The sequence below is a fragment of the Alligator mississippiensis genome, chromosome 9, assembly GCF_030867095.1.
Source record: "Alligator mississippiensis isolate rAllMis1 chromosome 9, rAllMis1, whole genome shotgun sequence".
NCBI lineage: Eukaryota > Metazoa > Chordata > Crocodylia > Alligatoridae > Alligator > Alligator mississippiensis.
Genome location: NC_081832.1, coordinates 45,965,846 through 45,985,445, shown reverse-complemented (window position 1 = coordinate 45,985,445; position 19,600 = coordinate 45,965,846). Strand labels below are relative to the sequence as shown.

At 46.2% G+C, this 19,600-nt stretch overlaps 1 long non-coding RNA gene across 2 annotated transcripts; it reads right to left on the bottom strand.

The window, feature by feature from the left end:
• Nucleotides 1-757: 757 nt before the first annotated feature.
• On the bottom strand, nucleotides 758-14,588 carry LOC109283079 (uncharacterized). 2 transcript variants are annotated; one of them, XR_009464387.1, is made up of 3 exons: nucleotides 14,463-14,588; nucleotides 11,187-11,233; nucleotides 758-2,656 (listed from the first exon to the last, which is right to left on the bottom strand). It is a non-coding gene; the product is annotated as an uncharacterized LOC109283079 (long non-coding RNA). The 2 variants fall into 2 exon arrangements; XR_002090112.2 differs by lacking the exon at nucleotides 14,463-14,588 and adding an exon at nucleotides 11,908-12,827.
• Between the last annotated feature and the right edge of the window lie 5,012 nt (nucleotides 14,589-19,600).

Sequence of the window (19,600 nt, the reverse complement as noted above, 5' to 3'; positions counted from 1 at the left end):
GCTAGTAAAGCGACCAAAACACTGGCTTGCATCCATAGATGCTTCTCAAGCAAATCCCGGGATGTCATTCTCCTCTTGTACTCGGCCTTAGTGAGGCCGCAGCTGGAGTACTGCGTCCAGTTTTGGGCTCCACAGTTCCAAAAGGATGTGGAGAAGCTTGAGAGAGTCCAGAGAAGAGCCACGCGCATGATCAGAGGTCAGGGAAGCAGACCCTACGATGACAGGCTGAGAGCCCTGGGGCTCTTTAGCCTGGAAAAGCGCAGGCTCAGGGGTGATCTGATGGCCACCTATAAGTTTATCAGGGGTGACCACCAGTATCTGGGGAGGTCGAATGGTCACAAACTACTACAAGATCGTTTCAGGCTGGACATAAGGAAGAATTTCTTTACTGTCCGAGCCCCCAAGGTCTGGAACAGCCTGCCACCGGAGGTCGTTCAAGCGCCTACATTGAACACCTTCAAGATGAAACTGGATGCTTATCTTGCTGGGATCCTATGACCCCAGCTGACTTCCTACCCTTTGGGTGGGGGGCTGGACTTGATGATCTTCCGAGGTCCCTTCCAGCTCTAATGTCTATGAAATCTATGAAATCTATGAAAAACACATGGACACAGTCTGCTCTGAAGTGCTTACAATCAAAAACATCCATTCTGCTCTCCCTTAGATTTGTTTGATTAATACTAGAATTTTCATGGGAAAGTTTGCTCTCATGAAAGACAGATTCATTCTCAAATTGAGGAGGCCTGGATAGCTTGGATGAGTATTCAGATCTTAGCGTTTTATTTTAGGAGGAAACAGAGAGGATGGAACTGGGTGGCTGATGTCACCTTTATTTGTTTGTTGATGAAGAATAGTACAGTACAAAGTGTCATTTCCCTGGATACCTCAGGAATCAAACAGGAGACGGTGTCTTTGTTCATGATTTTGAGCACCAGTCAGCACTTAGCCCAGAAGGTCTCATGCCCCTAGCTTTTCTCAGGGCCAGCTCCCTAGGGGTTGTTCTGACTCTATCCTTAGATTCTGCTCCTGCCCCTTTCCCTCTCTCACACACTTCCTCCAGTCAGTGCTCTGTCAGTCCCCAGGAATACTCATGGTATGAATCACATCCCTCTGCTTCCTCTTGCCATTTGGGGCAGTGTTTTGGCTGGAGGCCATTATTGTTTAAGTCAGAACTGTCCAACTAGTGGTCCATGGGGCAAGTGCTTAAACTGTGGCCTGCATGACTTATTGGTGCAGCTTTGGAACCTAAGGGATGAATGCCACCATTTGCTGAAACAGAGGTCACTTGCAACTAAAATCAGCGGTAGGAAAAAAGCGGCCGGGGGGGGGGGGAGGGGGGGCAAGTAACAGGACTATTCACCCCTGGGGATCTGGAGCTGCACTGACACAGTGGCTCCAGCAGCCACGCGGACACGTTGCTGCCCTGCTTGCAGAGGTGGGTCAGCCAGGCTGTGAATGGCCCCAAGATCCAGATCCAGCCCACAGAGCTAACTGAATTGGACGCTCCTGGTTTCAGGTATTATAAAACAAAGGTGTTGATGACTGTTCCCTTGTTGAGTGAACAGAGGGGAAACTATTGTACTGACTAACTTCAATGGAGTTTAACCCAACCCATAATGTATTGTGAAAAGATGAACAGGAGAGAAAATAAAGATTCAGAGCAACCAAATCCACCTACATGCATGAGAGCCAGCGCAAGGGCAGTGCACCCATTGACCTTATTTTGAGGTCTTAATTGGTTTACTATAGGCATTGTGCTGTTTTTTGCTGAGGAGTGAATTTTACTGTGTATGACACATTTTGATTTCAGGAATACATAAGCCAGACAAATCCATCCATAGCAGACAGGCCTGCAGAAACACCTCTTTGGTCACTGTCAGCAGCTGTACTGGGGAGGCAATTCAGTCTGGCCAATCTGTTTTCTTCATTAACTTTCTTATTTAGTTGTCTCTTGTAAAATTCAAGGCAGCAAAATCTCCTACAGGCATATTAAGGATTCTCCATGCAAAACCGATAAGCTGGAGCCTCATTATTATCCTGCAAAGTGATTATCTTTACTTGATGATGCCTCATATTTGCCCAATTTCAGATTGAAACCTTCCCCTTTTCAATTTGAGACTAATTCATTTCTTAACTCCTGGTTACAGTGCAAAATATCAGAAATGCTCTCAGCCTCTGCTGGGTCTGATTTATATCGTTAAGAATCATTTGCTTGCAATTAAAATGAGCCTTAAGGGCTTTCACAAACAAGCTGGATTAGCTAACAGTGAAACATTTGCTTTTTTGTAAACAGCAACTTCAGGATATTAAACCAGCCAACAGTAGAGAAAACAGTTTGCCTTTATAGTGTGAAACATCAAAGGTCCTTGAAACAAATGCCAGAGCAGTCATGCTTGGCCAGCTGAGGGGTTGATTGGCATCTCTCTGAGAACCTGTGGGTGACACTTAGGCCTGAATCCTCCAAACACGCATGTGTTTAACACTAAGCTTGTTGACATCTCTGGGACTATGTATGTGCATCAACTCACACATGCTTCAGCCTGCATGGGACCGAGGGCTCAATTTGCAGTGCTGCGGTAGGTGATTGTCCCCACAGAACCTGGTGCAGAATGTGTTTGCCTGGTCTTGGCGCTCTTCTTGCTGGGACCCATAATCTCTGCAGAACACAAGGCCACACTGTGAAACATCACAGGCTATGTTTGTTCTCACTTAAATAGCAACATGTTATTAATAACAAGGGTGTTTCATGTCAGCTGGAGAAGCTTTCCTTCTGGTATGGGGAGCGCTTCCCTCTTTAGCCATACCCAGAGGTCCTCTGCATAAATGCCATTCTACACATACAAGCCTGAAATTCTGTGTTATGTAGAGTAGCAAGGAGTACTGGTTTATTTTCTCAGATGGCAAAGTTACAGAACCACAGGCCAATCCTGTTTGTCCCCTATGTTAGGCTAGGACCACAATGGTAACAACTGTGGTAAATAATGCCACCTTCTGTGTGGTTAAAGCACAAACTGGCTTTCAGCAAGTCACTGCTACCCGTGCCTCTGTTTCTCTAGCTATATATGGGAATAATAATTGTCTTCATGAGAGAACATAATTAGTTAAAGTTTGGAAGATGCTTTGAGTTCCTCCAGTGAAAGGGACTATATGAACAAGGCTCCTTAGTATTTCTAAAGTACTACACATGAACTTCAAAGCAAGAGAAACATAGAGGAATGAGGGGTATGGTTGTAGCTGTGTTGGTCTAAGGACATAGGGAGACAAGGTTCTTTGGGTAGATTCATACATTGTTAGGGGCTGGAAGGGACCTTGTAGATCATCAGGTCTAGTCCTCCTGCACTAGGCAGGGGATAAATCTGATATCTTTTATTAAACCAGCTCAAATAGTTGGAAAAATTCTTAGAAAGCTTTTGAGTTTAAATACCCTTTGTGAGGCTGAGGAAGCAACTGCAGTTGGTGTGTGCTCCCTGGATGGAATGAATAGTAAAGAAGACAGAGGCTGGTATGCATGCAAGACAGGCAGTCAGTGAAGATGTAAACTGAGGATTTACTGGGTGAGATAAAGGTGGCAGGGAAGGGGAATGAATGTATCTGGTATATAGTGAAGAGGTACCTGTGGAGTCAGATGTTAGGCAGGTTATAAGTGTGAGAGAGAGAGAGAGAGAGCCACAGGGAGCAAAGGAGCACTGGCCAAAGATAGAAGCAGCTGCCCCAGCCCCAAAGCCCCAAAGAGACTGGCAGAAATCTTCCTTACCCAGGAGTTTCTGGAGGGGAAGGGCTGGGAATTCAAACCTCAATATAAAGAGGAGCCCGGAGCAGGCCAGGGCAGGGAGCGCAGGACCGGAAGGAGAGGAGTGGGGTCGAGCAATGCTGTGGGGAAGCCTGAGAGCAACCTGGGAAATAGGCAGGAGGCTCCTGCAGAGAAGGACCTTCCCAGAGAAAGCCTAGATGAAGAATTGGTGAAGGAGCAGCACCAGAAACTGACTACCGGCTGGCAAACTGAAGAGCACAGTGGGGTAAACTACCGTAAAGACCCTAACAGGATGGCATGCCAGAGAGAAGGTACCGTGAAGACACTAAAGGGGGGTAAAGACAAGTTATTAATGGTATACACGGTGGGGTGAGTGGACCATAATGACCCCAATAGGAGGCTCATAAAAAGGTACCATAAAGACTGGAACAAGGTGAAGGAGAATAGGTGACCTCACCGCGTATTTTTTTTCCTCGTTTGTCAAAAAGCCGGGGGAAGAATAACCCAGGCCAGGAGCGTGGGTTGTTTTTTTTTCTGTAATATATAAAGACAGATGCCCCAAGTGAGAATACGCCAGCCGGACCAGTGACGAGAAGAAGATTTACCACCCGGTGGAACGGGCAAGGGTGTAGGGGATGGTGGAGCCCTCACGAACATAGGACGGTGGGTGACGACTGATTGGAACTATATGCCCAGGTACAGAATTCCACGCCCATAAACGTCAAGTTGTGGCAGGCAAGGACGTGGGCAGGAGGGAAAACTGGGCTCAAATGACCCCAGCTAGGTAATCGTCAAGCCTCCTCTTAAAGACCCCCAAGGTAGGAGTCAGCACTACTTCCCTTGGAAGTTGGTTCCAGATCCTAGCTGCCCTGACTGTGAAGTAATGCCTTCTAATGTCTAGCCTGAACCTACTCTCTAACAACTTATGGCCGTTATTCCTTGTTACTCCAGGAGGCACTTGGGGGAACAAGGTGTCTCCCATTCCCCATTGGTCCCCCCTAGTAAGTTTATAGATGGCCACCAGGTCCCCTCTCAGCCTTCTCTTGTGAAGGCTGAACAGGTTTACATCCCATAACCTCTCATTGTAGGGTCTGCCCTGCTGTCCCCGGATCAGGTCGATGATGACCCATCCACCACCACTCTCTGGGTGCGGCCCCTCAGCCAATTTGCAACCCATCTGACTGTGTAGACATCAATGCCACAGTCGCCTAGCTTTTTAATGAGAATGGCATGAGAGATGGTGTCAAAGGCCTTCCTAAAGTCTAGAAAGACTACATCCACCGCGACACCTGCATCCAAAGATTTTGTGACCTGATCATAGAAGGCAATCAGGTTGGTCTGACAGGACCTGCCCCTAATGAACCCATGCTGGTTGCCCCTGAGCATCGTCTCCCCTGCTGGTCCTTCCCAGATGTGCTCCTAGATAATCTTCTCAAAGAGCTTCCCCAGGATCAAAGTAAGACTAACGAGCCTATATTTGCCCAGGTCCTCCCTCCTCCCTTTTTTGAAAATGGGGACCGCGTTGGCTTTCTTCCAGTTGTCTGACATCTGGCCAGAGCACCATGAGTGCTCGTAAAGCCGTGCCAGGGGCCCGGTGATAACCCCTGCCAATTCCCTCAATACCTTGGGGTGGAGAGCATCTGGACCTGCTGATTTGAACATGTCCAGCCCCTCCAGAAGTTCCCTAACTCAGTCCTCCCTGACCCTAGCCCTGGCGGTGTCTCTCCTGAGTCCATCCTGAATCTTGGTGAGGGAGTCCCAGTCCCTGCACAAAAAAATGGAGGCAGAGAAATTGTTAAAAAGGTCTGCCTTTTCCTTTAGTGCAACCACCAGATTGCCAAGCGTATTCCGCAGGGGCCCCACGTTACCCGGTGCTTTCTTCACACTCCCTATGTATGTAATGTGTCATAAATCCAATGTCTATATTTAGTTCATGATCTTTTTTACCCAGGAGGTTGATGAAGTGAAGTTCATAGCCTCATCTGTGAAAAGTGTTTTGTAAATTCCCTTTAAGGAATAGAACTGAGAGATTGGAGAGTGGTTTTCTTATGAGAAATGTGTCCCCACAGGTAATTGGGTATTTTTGTCTTTGATAGATTTCCGGTGTGCATTCATTCTAGTGCACAGTTGTTGTTTGGTCTCTCCTATGTATTTTCTATCAGGTCATTTGGTGCATTGGATGAGATTTATAGCATTTCTGGAGGTGCAGCTCTAAGATCCAGGAATGCTGATGGTTCTGTTGTGAGGTGTAGTAATTGTGGGAGTGGTGGAGATACATTGGCAGGTTTTACATTTTTTGTCATGGCATGGTCTGGATCCATTTGGTATGTTTTGGGCTGTAGGAAGTTTGCTTCTGGTGATGAGGGTAGTGAGGTTTGGTGCATGTTTGAAGGCTAGGATGTGTGATTCTGGGAAGATCTCTTTAAGAACTGGGTCTCCTCTCTAGTATAGAGAGGAATGAAGCTTTTCATGCCTTCTGCAAACTGAAGTCCTTTTCTATTAAGGATCAGAAGCATTTACATGAGGGGATGTTTAAGGTAGTGGTCATAGAGCATCGATATTCTTAACAGTTTCCACATCCTGCTGCTCAGCTCTGCCCTTCAACTCCACTTTGAGAAGCTGCACAGATCTGACATTGGGGAATTCTGCAATTTGTAAGACCTATTTCAGTGCTCTTGCCTGCAATTTAAAATAACCAGACATGTAGCTCTTTTACCTAGTAAAGCTCCTGAGCATGTGTCAACCATGTACTGACAGATCAGATTAGACATACTGCTCACCATTCCTCACAGTATGCCAGCAGCACAGTCTATCTGAACATCCACAAGGAGTCTTCCTACAGCCCCGCTTATCATATGCAAGCTTTCCTTCTGGTATGGGAAGCTCTTTCCTCTTTATCCATAACCAGAGGTCCTCTGCATAAATACCATTCTACACATACAAGCCTGAAATTCTGTGTTATATAGAGTATCAAGGAGTACTGGTTTATTTTCTCAGATGGCAAAATTACAGAATCACAGGCCAATCCTGTTTGTCCCCTATGTTAGGCTAGGACCACAATGGTAACAACTGTGGTGAATAATGCCACCTTCTGTTTTTAGTAAAGCAAGAAGCTGAAGGTTTCTTTGTCCAGGATAACCTGGGCATCTGCCTTCAGCACTTGTCAGTCTTTTGCAGTTCACTGTCTGGCAAATGGAGTATTGGCCAGATGGAGAAACTCCAGCTTGTGCAATGTGCCAAAGCCCATCTATTAAGCAAGGAGAGCTGTTAAGAGCACATAAGAGTAATGTTCTGCATATCCCCTCCACTCCCCACTCACTTTCAGCTCTCAGTCAGTGTCAAAGTCTCAACAGGAAGGATCCTCAGTGGACTAGGGCCTGGCTTAGTTAGGGCCCTCTCTCACTCCATGGCCCACCAGCTTAGCCACTTTACAAGTATGCGGATGCTGGCAGCCAGGGGGTGACTCTTGATGGGGTTAAGATACAAAACATTATCTCCTTAGCCCTGGAGATCCTTGGCACAGTGGATTAGAATAAACCCAAGCCTCACAAAGTCTAAAGCTTCTTCCTCTAGCAAAGAACTGGTGAGATGACACAGAGAAGAGAAGAGAAGAGAAGAGAAGAGAAGAGAAGAGAAGAGAAGAAATAGGAACAAATTAGAAAGTGACAATTTTGGGTTATCCAGAATTTATGTATTTGACATTGAGGTGCCACAGAGATCTCCATGGTGGCTGATAAGGTAACAAACAAGTATTTCAAAAATCTAAGTGCAGGATCTAGCAATCAGGGGCTGATAAAAACAAATTGGATTTAAAAGAGCATATGCTGGTTTGGGGGACTTTTTCCCAACTATTTGAGTTGGTCTAATAAAAGATATAAGATTTACCCAAAGAACCTTGTCTGTCTATGCTGGTTTGGGGCTTTCTCCCAGCTGCAAGAGGAGGCTAAAGCAAACCTAGCAGAAGGACCCCTCCACCAACACCCTTGCCCCATCAATTACTTACTAAGTAGACAGACCTTGGGGACAAGCAACTGGACATTCCTGATGCCAGACTTCATCCGTGGGAGGCTGGCAGACTACTCCCCATCTTTGGGCCAGTTTCCATGTGACTGGACAGCTAGGCTGCCTTTCTCACTTCCTCTGACACTGTCTCTCACCCCATTCTTTCGATACTGTCTCTCACCCCATTCTCGTTAAAAAATTAGGAGATTGTGGTGTTGATGCCTACACAGTCAGATGGGTCGCCAATTGGCTGGAGGGCTGCACCCAAACAGTGGTTGTGGATGGGTTGTTTTCGACCTGGAAGGACATGGGCAGTGGGGTCCCCCAGGGCTCGGTCCTTGGGCCCACACTGCTCAACATCTTCATCAGTGACTTGGACGAGAGGGTGAAAAGCACCTTGTTCAAATTCGCAGATGACACTAAGATGTGGAGAGAAGTGGGCACTCTAGAAGGGAGGGACAGGCTGCATTTGGATCTGGACAGGTTACAGGGGTGGGCAGATGAGAAGAAGATGGGATTCAGACTGACAGGTGCAGGGTACTGCACCTAGGGAGAAAGAGCCAGCAGCATACCTACAGGCTGGGGAACTCCCTTCTTGTCAGCACAGAGGCAGAAAAGGATCTTGGAGTCATTATTGATTCCAAGATGAACATGGGCCACCAATGTGGGGTCAGGAAGGCTAACCGCACCTTGTCATGCATCCACAGATACATCACAAGCCCAAGAAAACCTGGATCTTCAAGCTTTGGGACTTTGGGGGAGTATGGACTTAAACTTACAGCTGAGATTTATGCCATAAATGTCACCCAGCATCTTATTATTGATAATTGGCATCATAATTGAACCATGTGCCCCAACTCTTTGCCCTCCATGTAACTGCTCAGGGCCATGTACAACAATATAACAAAATCTCCCAGTGTACAATAACATATCATCTTTAAAACCTTTATAACATTAACTTAGCAAAATAGTAAGGATTTAGAATGTAAATACCCCAAATCCCAGTATCAATAGACAGTGCTATTAGCATTTCAAAACGCTGATCAGAAGTAACAAAATTGGATTAAGAGAACTGAAAATTAAGGCTCTTTCCATTTTTACTTTCCCCATGATTATGAGCAACCAGACACACATTACGTCCAGGTACCTCATGAGTAGATGTTGTGTGTTATCAACCTACAGAATCTCCCTTAGGGTGTTAATGAGGAGGAAGAACCCTGGACAGGGACCCAAGTTATGTTGAAACTGCCCATGCAGTTGGCCATTATTAGTAGTAATAATACTAGAAGCAATAGAGCACAATGAAGGATTATTAAACTTGCAAAGTCAGGCACTCCAACGTGAGGATGTGCCAGAATTACTATTGTCCATGTATCCTTAAATTGGGAGCATGAGTTCAGTCTTTCATTATGTGATTGCATACTGTTTTTTCAAAGGGCCCCTGCCACAGTCAGTGCACAGGATGGATGGTGCGTGTTGACTGAGCAGCTATTCAGTATTTTGTTTTCTCCTTGTTCAGTGTCTGGCCCTGAGCCTTCTCTGCAGCACAAGAGTCAAATCGTGCTTTGAGACAGAATTATTAATTTTCTTGTAGGCTTTTCTGTAATGCTCATTATGAGATGGTTGTGAATAGTTATACATTTATTTCCATAAACCCTTGTGAGATAAAAGAGGATTGTCATTCCTTTACTACAGGCAAGAGAGGTCAAAGTCTCCATTAATGTTGGGTCTCCAGTTTGAAATGGCTAAAACCTATATAGCATAATAGCATTACATAGCACTGAAGATATTCAAACAGCAGCTGCCACTGGATTCAGTAACAATTGTGAGTACTCAGCACTTCTGCAAATCAGATTCCAGGCTCTCAAGTCAGGCACCCAGAAAAGGAGCATCCAGTAACCTGACCACCTGTAAAATGTGTAGACCTCTGTGTCAAGGCACGCAGAGAATCCAGTTCTACAGGATACCATTCATTTGCCTTAAGCATGTGACCAATCTCCATCTTTCTGCAATCCCCTACATCATTTCCTACCCAACTTCCAATCTGTGCAACAGTGAAACAGGAGAGCAAGAGACAACAGTCTCCTTCACTGAACAGGCTGGATTCATCCCTAGAGTGGTTTGATCTTGCACACAAAATAAGGGAGAGGTCTTGTGGAAGCATAGAACATGAGCATGTAATTCAAGATTATATCATCAGACATATGCCTTCCCTCCATCCCACTACTTCACAGTCCCAGTTTCCTTGCCCAGCAGATCCTAGCTTCCTCCCGGTTCCTTATCTGATGTCCATCTTCTCCAGTCCTTTGCGCTTTCCCAGTTTTTCCCACCTCTGGCTCACATTTCCCGTCATCTTATCCAATCGGTTCCTTTCCACCCCCATACACATCCCCAGGCTCTTTGCCCAGCTAGTCCTAATCTCTCCTGGTTTCCTATTTCAGCTATTATTCCTAGATCCCACTTCCTAGCTCCTTGCCTACCCAGTTCCAATCTCTCCATTACCTCACCTTTAAATGCCACTTTATCTCTGTTCCCTGCCAACCTCTAGTTCAGGGATTTTCAACGAGGGTGCTACAATACGCTAGGGTGCCTTGAAATCCTTTTGAGGGTACTGTGGGGTGCCACACAATGTTAGCACTGCACAAATATGATTCACAAGATAAACACAGAGTTTTCAAATAGGACTTCACAGCGTTAAAACCATTCTGACCTGATGTGATCTTTCTGAGTTTTTTGCTACAGAAGAATTTTCTATAGTCAAGAAATGAGTGAAAGCTAAGAGCTGGCATTTTCCAAAGAATGTCTTGAGGCAAAGGAGGGGTGTTTTGATACTAAAAAAGTCAAGAACCACTGCTCTAGTCATATCTATCCTCATTCCTGTTCCAACCCACTACCTCTCCAGATCTGATTCTTGACCCATCTACAATCTTAAAAAGGCACTTTCCTCCCCATGCCTCCTGAGCACATGATGGGATTTTGGGCCACACAGAAAAAATAGCTCCTGTGCTTCCAGTTTATGTCCCTGGCCCTCAACACAAACCCAGACCCAGCACAATCTGTAGCATCCTAAAGCTGCAATTAAAAGGAAAGCATTCCTCCTGAAGCATGCCCAGTGTGAACAGAATCTTCAGGGAATTTAGATTAAGAAGTATCTACTTAGCATGTGCCAACTAGAATTTTCCAGAGGCTTATAACATAACCAAGTATGAGCAGATGTGCAAAGTGGGGGATAAAGGCACATATCTGAAACATACAGGCCCCTCCCTAATTTCAAGTTTCTGCTCCAAAGGCTCTGGGGGACATCACAGCTGTTCAAGAAAAAGGTCACCAGAGTCTTTTTAACACAGTTAAAACAACAGTTTCAATCTTGGAAAGGATTTCAATATTTTGATTGAAATAAAAAAAAGAAAGAAAAGTTTCTTAAGGCAGATACCTGGCATGGAAAATTTCTCCCCAAGTGCTTCAAGTCTGCATAAGTACCTGAAAACAGAGCATTAAAATGGGAAGTCAGGCAACCTTCATAATAGGCAGCACTAAGAGGACTGAGCTCTCTTCAGAAAGATCTGATCACATATGAAAGTAGAGATAAATTAGAACTGTGTCCATTAATAGGGTCAGCTGTTTTCACTTCACTAAAAACAGGGAAGATTTCTTAGATTATTTGATATATGGAATCTCTGTGTGTGAACAGAGCAAGGGGCAGAAGGGGTATGTGTGCGTGCGGTGGGGAGCGGGGATGTGCATGCACAACAACAGAAGGCAGGGCAGCAGGGCTGGAATGAGGAGGCTCTAAAGCCTGCATGTCTCAATTTGAGGGCTGTTCTTCCAGGGGCGCTATGAGCCCTGCTTACTGTTCCAGAGATAATGGACTCTGTGTGGATGCTGGACGCGGAGGAATTCTGGTGAAACAGGCAGGTGGAAATAAGCCTAAGGACCCAAACTTTCATGAATCTTGATTGTTGGCTGGAAAGATGTGGAGTAGCCATGCTGCTAGGCTGAAAAACTGGAAGTCATATACTGGAAGTTCCAAATTATGAGATTTAAAGAAAAAAATATTGTATACTGAAAATATTAAATGTAAAAATATGTTCCATCCGTAACAAATGCTCGTATTGCTATAAACAGTAAATATTTTAATCATTTCACTCAGTCACCTCTTAGAGTGTAAATATGTCAGTCAGATTCCACCCCATAGTTTCTGTCCTCTGCTGCTACACGCTAGCCTTTAGAAACACAGTCACATGTGGCACCTGCCTCTGAGCGAGTCACTGCACATGAAGGACGGCACAAAGACAGTTTAAGATCATCTGAAGATATAAAAGTGATTGAATGTGAATATTTTCTTTCAGACACAAGCACACTTTGGAGCCTCCTGCATTATTGTACCTTTTGGCCACTTTTGTAATTATCTACTGTGCATAGTTACAAGGGACAAATGTACCGTACTAATATGATGATTATTATACATCTGGCAACACTGATCAGTACCCTCAAGGGGAAAAACTGTTCAGGTGACTTCAAAGAAAAAGCAGAATGAGTCTATACCAGCGGGTTCCCTTTCAGCTAGGTGTATTGGGGCTTACTAACATAATAAGCAATGGCTAACACAGAATATTCTAAGCATTATTTAAAATAATGCTCAATAATTTACATAATCCCTCTCATCCACAGGGCTCCTAAAACACAAAAATTATTTCATCCATCAGTGAATTCAGATTCTCCTGTGACACAGTACCTGGCAGCTGTTTAACATTTACTGCAAATACGCACAGCAACTTGGGGCCAACAGTGAAGAATGCTGCATGAAGAGAGAAGGAAGATGAGTCACGATGTGGAGTTTGGCCACAGTATGCTGTTATGCCACTGGTCAATGGCTGAGTGACATTCACTGGAACAAGACTGCTGCATAGACTTCAGTGCCGGAGTGGGGCCTTAGAGTTTATTTAGTGGCTTCTCATCCAAGCAGTGACAAGTGCCGTCCATCATTAACTTGAGATATCTGACAAGGTCACAACCTGGACTGTTCTAGCTGCAGAAAATTAAAAGGACTGAGTCACAAGCCCCTCAGTCCACAAGGAACAGAAGGATTTTAGCTGCAGATAGAGCAATTTCTTGGCTCCCTATTTCGACATGATGGATGGCCTGAAAAATACAGGGAGGTAGGGAATTCCTCAGTGCCTGAGTGCTTATTCAGAGACAATAGTTAAAATACCTAGAGATCAGCACTGCACAGAAATAAATGCAAGTACTGGAGAAATGAGAATGCCAGAGCAGCTCCTTGGAGGCTATTACATTCCTTGAGTACATGCATGTACAGGAGAGGTATTGTTAGGCATACAGGGGCTGCCCTCCTTTGCTATGAAGTGAGATGCTAAATAGAAATGTGCAGGAGATATACCAGCCATGCAAATGTCAGCGCTGGTATGAAAATGTACTGTAGAAAGCATCTAATCAATGTAAGATAGCTGGTCTTGTACAAAAGGGAACTATCCAGTTCTAAATCATAGAAATTTGCACCAATTCTCCTTCCCTGAGTCACTACACATTCAGGTTATTAAAAATTAGCTTCTTTTTAAAACATCTAATTGACCTGCCAATATTTATGCTTTTGAGATTAAATCCACCCTTCTGTACCACCTAAATAATTTAGTTTCATTCACATCTCTGAACTTTTGCACTTGCCAATGTGTGTGATATAAACCATTGACATTTGTGACAAATGGCTGACATGTTTGGAACACCTTTGCTTTGTTTCATATCACATGCAACGATAGACAGACCATAATGATTTTTTACTTTAAAATCAGTTTTTTAAGAAGGTATTCTCATTATGTAATTGAATAAAGCATTTCTTTACACTAAGAAAACCAGAAGTTCTCTTCTCTAATCCTGAGTAGGATTTGAACCATAAATCTTCAGATCCACAGGACAGAACGCTACTTAAATTTGGGATGAAATGGTAACATTTGTGGAGAAATTATTGGAAAGGACATAACACGTGTTTGTCATAAAGCCTTTCAGTTCTTATCCAGGTAGTTAGGGAAGACAAAAGGAGTTCTGTTTCCCAACAGGGAATGTAGTAAGCTAGAAAAAAGAAAGACCAGCATATTAACTCTGAAAGACAGTGTGGTTGAGCAAATGAGCATTTGGTATGCTTTTTTTAAGACCTGGGGTCCAGGCCTTAGTAAATAACTTTGTCTAATGGTAAGGTTGATGCTTGACAGTCTTCTAAGCCAGGCACTCCTGCTCAATAAGGGTGGGAGGTTTCACAGAACCAAGCAGAAGACATGAGATTTGAACTCCTACTGTCAAAGCTCCTAGTCCTGGGTGTGTTTCAGTGGGCTAAAGGCAGTTTTGATGAGCTGTGCTTTCTCTCTCATCTGTGAAATATTATCTGATGGGTGGTGCAGCAAACACAACATCTGACTCAGCAAACATATTTGACATCCTACATAGTGCAGAACACCTGAGTGCTCTAGCTCAGACTACACCTAGTTCCAGTGCTACATCTGTACGCCCACGTAAACATCCCCCTTTGCTTTTTGCACTTCCCTCAACCTGGATAATATTGTTGGATAAATAACCAATGCACGGGTTCAGCAACCCAAGGTTTATTGCATAGTATATGGATAACTGAGGCAAACTTAACAGTTTATATACAAATCACTCTTAGTCATTCACACCATACACTCCATTCACGCTAAGTCACCTATCCGTGGCACTTGGAGTCACACTGCAGTGGCTAGTCACAGGCTTCTATAAGGCAACGTTCAGTCGAGGCGGGCTGTGACTTCAATTCTCTCGACATGCAGGTAGGCTGGTGTTGCTGGTTAAGGTGCCCATCCGGGCTCGGCTTTCACTGCCCTTTTATCATCCATGAGGCAGACTTCGATCGATGCCCAGAGACTTCTTCACCAATCACCACTTAATTCTTCATATGTGCTCATCTTTTGGACTCTGTTACTGGTTACGTGTTATTTTTACATTCCAGTCTGTTTTTCAGTTCTTATTCGTATCATCTCCACATTCTTGGACTGCCACCTGCACTTTATCCTTACAGTTACCTCTGTTTACTCCAAGTAGTTCATACCAATCTGTCTAATACCTGTTGCACTGATCCAACTATTAATCATACACTCACAACACACATACACACACACCCTTATTGCTTCTTTTTCTACAAAATGGAAATACATTTAAAATAACAGTTTAGCATAAGCATAACCATAGCATGGATATACCATATTTTAAAACATATTCTAACAACATGACATGACCAGTCCATTTCACCTGTGAATCTAGTCAGATTTTGCTCAGTAGTTCTCACGTACTGGCACCATGATGCAACATTGAAATAATTTTATCAGACATAAAACTCTTTGCATTAAATTCGTTTTAACATTCACAGAAACAGTTCTACCGCTCTTCCTGCTCATAATAATCATTTTAAATAGAATCTATGTCATGGCCCCATGCTTCCTGAAAGTGTTCCTTTAGTGAAGAAAGAAAGAATAATAAATATATATTTTTTGCAAATATCTAGTTGGTCTAATAAAAGATATCACCTCTGCCACGAATTTTGATTCCTTTAATGAAGATATGCTCATTTATACTCTTGTAAGAACAAATACTAGGCCAACACATATATATGAAACACATATACATACACATATGTGTGTGTGTGTGTGTGTGTGTGTGTTTATGAACAAAAGGCCTGTACATTGCATTTCCAAAAGCAATTAAGCTTGTTCTTTTCCTTAGTTACTGAGGCTGGGAAGAGCTGGATTTTTTCTGATTTTCTGTACCCAGAGGAGCTACTCTGTTTTAATCACATTTCTTTTTTATTTGTAGAAATAAATTGCTTTTTGAGCTGGGATTGTAACATTCAGACTGTCTCTGGCAGACACGCTATAAACCTAAACCACTGAAAATACTGGTCTCTCCAGGACTCCTTTGGGGAGAGATTTTAGATACAGACTATTGGTCCTCTATAAAGCTAGGAGTCTGCATAACTGAGTGTCAGATCCAGGCTGTGAAAGTTCGAACTGGGCTGGAGCTGTTAGATTCAGGGTATTCATTGGAACTTGCTGTAAGAAGCTACTGTTGATAGAGGCATGGACAGGACACTAACGGAGAGAGAAGAGAGGGGCCCCTTCCTTTCATTGCTGTCTGACTTGGCTTCCTCTCTGCCACCCCTTTCATCTCCAGCAACTCAGGTCTCTGCCCCACAGCAAGGGAGAATCTCTGAATGTGGCCAATGTACTCTTTGCTTTTCCAGTCCTCATTGGAGAGAACAACCAAAATGTATTCTTGTCCAGGAATTGAGTGCACTGCTGCTACTGACTGGAGAGAGGCAGGTGGGAGGTGAAAGCTTTCATCTTTGTGACTGTCCCAGGGACATAGGATCGGGCAAAGGGGAAGCCACACCTGCAGGTGGACCTCAGACAAGTGAGAAAAGAAAAAACCTACCTGTTGCAGGACTTCAAAGAAGCGCACCAGGGAGAATCTCCTGTGCAGTTTATCAGCTGTGCTCATCTGCAGCTGCAACCGGGTGACATCATCGGGAGACGCTACCCGGCAGGGATAAAAGCCGGCCCCGAGAGCATGGGAATGGGCACGCTGGGAACAAAGAGTGCGGTGGGGAGCCACTGCGGCAAAGGCTCCTGATGCCAGCAGGGAGCTGAAGATCTGGCAGGGGGTGGATTGGCGGCTGCAGCTGTGACTGTGAGCCCCCACAACCCCGGAGAGAAGCAGCACCGGCCGGGAACAGGAGAGCCGGTGTGGAGATGGGTGGCAGTGGCAGCAGGAGCTGTAGCAGCCACCGCCGGAAGTGACCAGCTCAGGAGCGAGCTGGAGGGACTGGCCGGGAGATTGGTGGCAGCAGCAGCAGGAGCCGCTGAGCACAGCGGTGGTGGGCGGAGTGGAGACGCCAAGCTAAAGAGGGCTCCAGCAGGAGCCAAAGGAGATCCCAACTGGGGCAGGAGTGCGGGTCCCAGCCCGGGGGACATGCCCGCCAAATGCACTGGGGGGTGGAGTCGGTGAGCCTACAGCACTAGGGCTCCTCCCCCTCCACACACACCCCCAGTTCTTTTCTTCTTTTTTCCCTTATTGTGTTTCCTCCTCACTGTTTGTTCCCTCTTTGTCTTCACTGTGCATAGTTTAGGGGTCCTCACCGCCAGGCTTGTGTCATGGTGTTGGTGTAGATTCTTCAGTTTTCCTTTTTCCTTGTCCTGTTTTCTTTCCCTGCCCAGCACAGGTTTACCCAGTGCTTTCCGCTGGGTTCGGGGAGACCAAGGACCCTGACGGAGGATCGCAGGTGTGTTGGGAACGCGGTGGTGGTCAGCGGCATCCTCCTGGAACGTCTGGAACCATGAGAGAATGTCTCAGAAGACGGGACGTCTCGAATCTCCCAGACCCAGGTGGAATCTCAGACGTTCTTCCATGACAAAGGGGACATAGATACCGAGATCATCATCCAAGGGTTGGCCGCAAAAAGATTCTGAGGCCTGTCTCAAAGGGTGGTGCATGGCTGGGGTGTAGGGAGGGTTGGAGCCCCGTGGACACTTGCCAAGGGATGTGACAACTCCAGAGGCGCCCTCAAAGGAGACCCCCTTCACTGAAGGTCCATCCGAAGTGATAGCAGGTGAGTTTGGGGACCACTCCGAAGGTGATCAAGGGACACTCCAGGGCCTACACGAGGCTCCGTGGCACACAAGACCAGCTGCCCCTGCAAAGGCAGCACGAGAATGGATCATCGAGCGGAGGCGGGCATAGTGACCATCCTTGATAAAGAAACAAAAATTGCTCGTTGGCTGAGTTGATCAGCACTTCCCCTTTGCAGCTGCCTGGCATCATTCTGGGGCTACAAGTGTGGAGTGATCCTAGATAAGGGTCTACCCAACTCAAGGAGATGGCCAGCTGATTTTGCGGGAAATCATGGGGCCGGGTTCCATTTTCACAGGCTTGTCGTGGCAGCCCATCTCCATGCCTTTGATTGGCTGAAGGACCTGGTGGCCCTGCCTCCCACTGCTGATTGGTGGACAGGGATGTCCACTGTGTTGCCCCACCTCTCACCACTGTTTGGCTGAGAGGGATGTCTGTCATGCAGCCCTGTCCATCACCACTGACTGGGGGAAAGGGGAAGGGCCGCACACAGGCAGCCTCCTCAACAGCAAGAGGTGGAAGCGGCAGCCATCTTGCCTGCTCACCTTGGTGCCGGCAACTCCCTTCATGCCAGGCTGCATGGCCAGGAGGACTGCTGGCTCCCACTGGGGTACTTACCTGGCAGGGGAAGCACTGTGACCACATTGGCAGGCAAACCAAGGTAATGCTGGGGTGATGGAAGAAGCGGAGAGGAGACGAGCAGCAGGATTTCTGGAGGAGGCAGTGAGGAGGTGAGCTCTTATCCAGGAATGTTATGGAGGATCAAGCAAATCTTCTGAGGTCTTGAGAGCATCTGTAATGAAGACAGCTATGGGTGAGCTACGGAGGGTGTGGTGGAGGAGGAGGAGGTGGGGGATTAGTCGACGATCGGCTGGCGGGGCAAGGTGGTGTCATCGGAGAGTAAGAAGCAGAGCGAGGCAGAGCTGCTAGAGGGTTCCTGGGGTGCGGGGGGTGGCGCGGCAGCAGGAGCAGAGAGCAGTGAAGCTGCGGGGAAGGTTGTAGAAGCTTCCTATTGTTTGTGGGGAGAGGGAGACCCACGAAGAACAGTGAAACTGAATGTGAAAGCCACCCTGACCCCTGAGGGGGTGAAGGGGAAAACAACCACGCTGAGAGCAGACTTTATGATAAGGGTTCTCTTCGAGGACTTGCAAGTCAGTCCTAAAGATCTGAGTTGCGTGGTGGCATTCAATAATTTCTGCCACTGGAATATGACATTTTGGAGGCAAGAGGCATACTCAGCCTTCTGGGCCCAGTATGCTGAAGTGGCAGGCAATGAGGACTTGCGGGGTCTTCATTTTGAAACCATCCAGAAAGCTCAGGAGAGAGTGCTGTACTTTAAAATGTACACGGATGACTTAGAGCCTGAAGATGTGAGGAGGTGGCTGGAGTTGCGGGTCCAAAAGATCCTGGACACTGAGCACATCCTGGACCAGTGGCAAATCTGGACCAGGGCATGGAGGGCCAGGGTGGTCCTAGAGGAAGCCCCGAGATGCCCAGGGGGGTAAGGCACCTGCCCCCTGTGGTGTTGATAGGTCCTCACCGGGGGTATGTAACCTACCATGGACAGCCTAAACTCTGCAGCAGGTATGGTTTGGAAGGGCATTTAGCTGCCTTCTGTAGCCTGACCGTTTGCTACAGGTGTGGCGGCATGGGGCACCAGGCAAAAGCCTATAAAGAGAAATTGAAAGGCACTCTGTGTGGAGGTGAGCGGCACCTGCAGCACCAGTACCCCCTTTCCTATGCAAACAAGGTGCACAAGCCACATGCAGTGGAGGAAAGGAGTGAACAAGGTCCAGGGGAAGCAGAGGCCGGCAATTCCAACATAGACATCTTCATAGTCAAGGAAACACCAGAAGAGGAGCAGAGACAACGTGATCCAGGCAGCAAATCAGTTCACAGAGTCAGAAGAAGAGGCACAGATGGAAGAGGACCAGAGTGAGGGAGCAGGAGAAGGGGGACAAGAGTCTGAGCCAGCGGGCATGGACCTGGAACTGTCTGGGGATAAAGGGAAAGAGCCTGTGTCGGTTAAAAGAAAGAAAAAACGTAATGGGAAGCTGAAGAAAAAAGAAGCTAGAGGAGGAAGTGGGGAAGGTCCACGAGACAGAGGAAGGCTCATTTGAAAAAGAGGGTGGGGAAGAGCGGAGACCTGCCCATGGATAGACAAGATGCTGAGGAAGGTGGAAG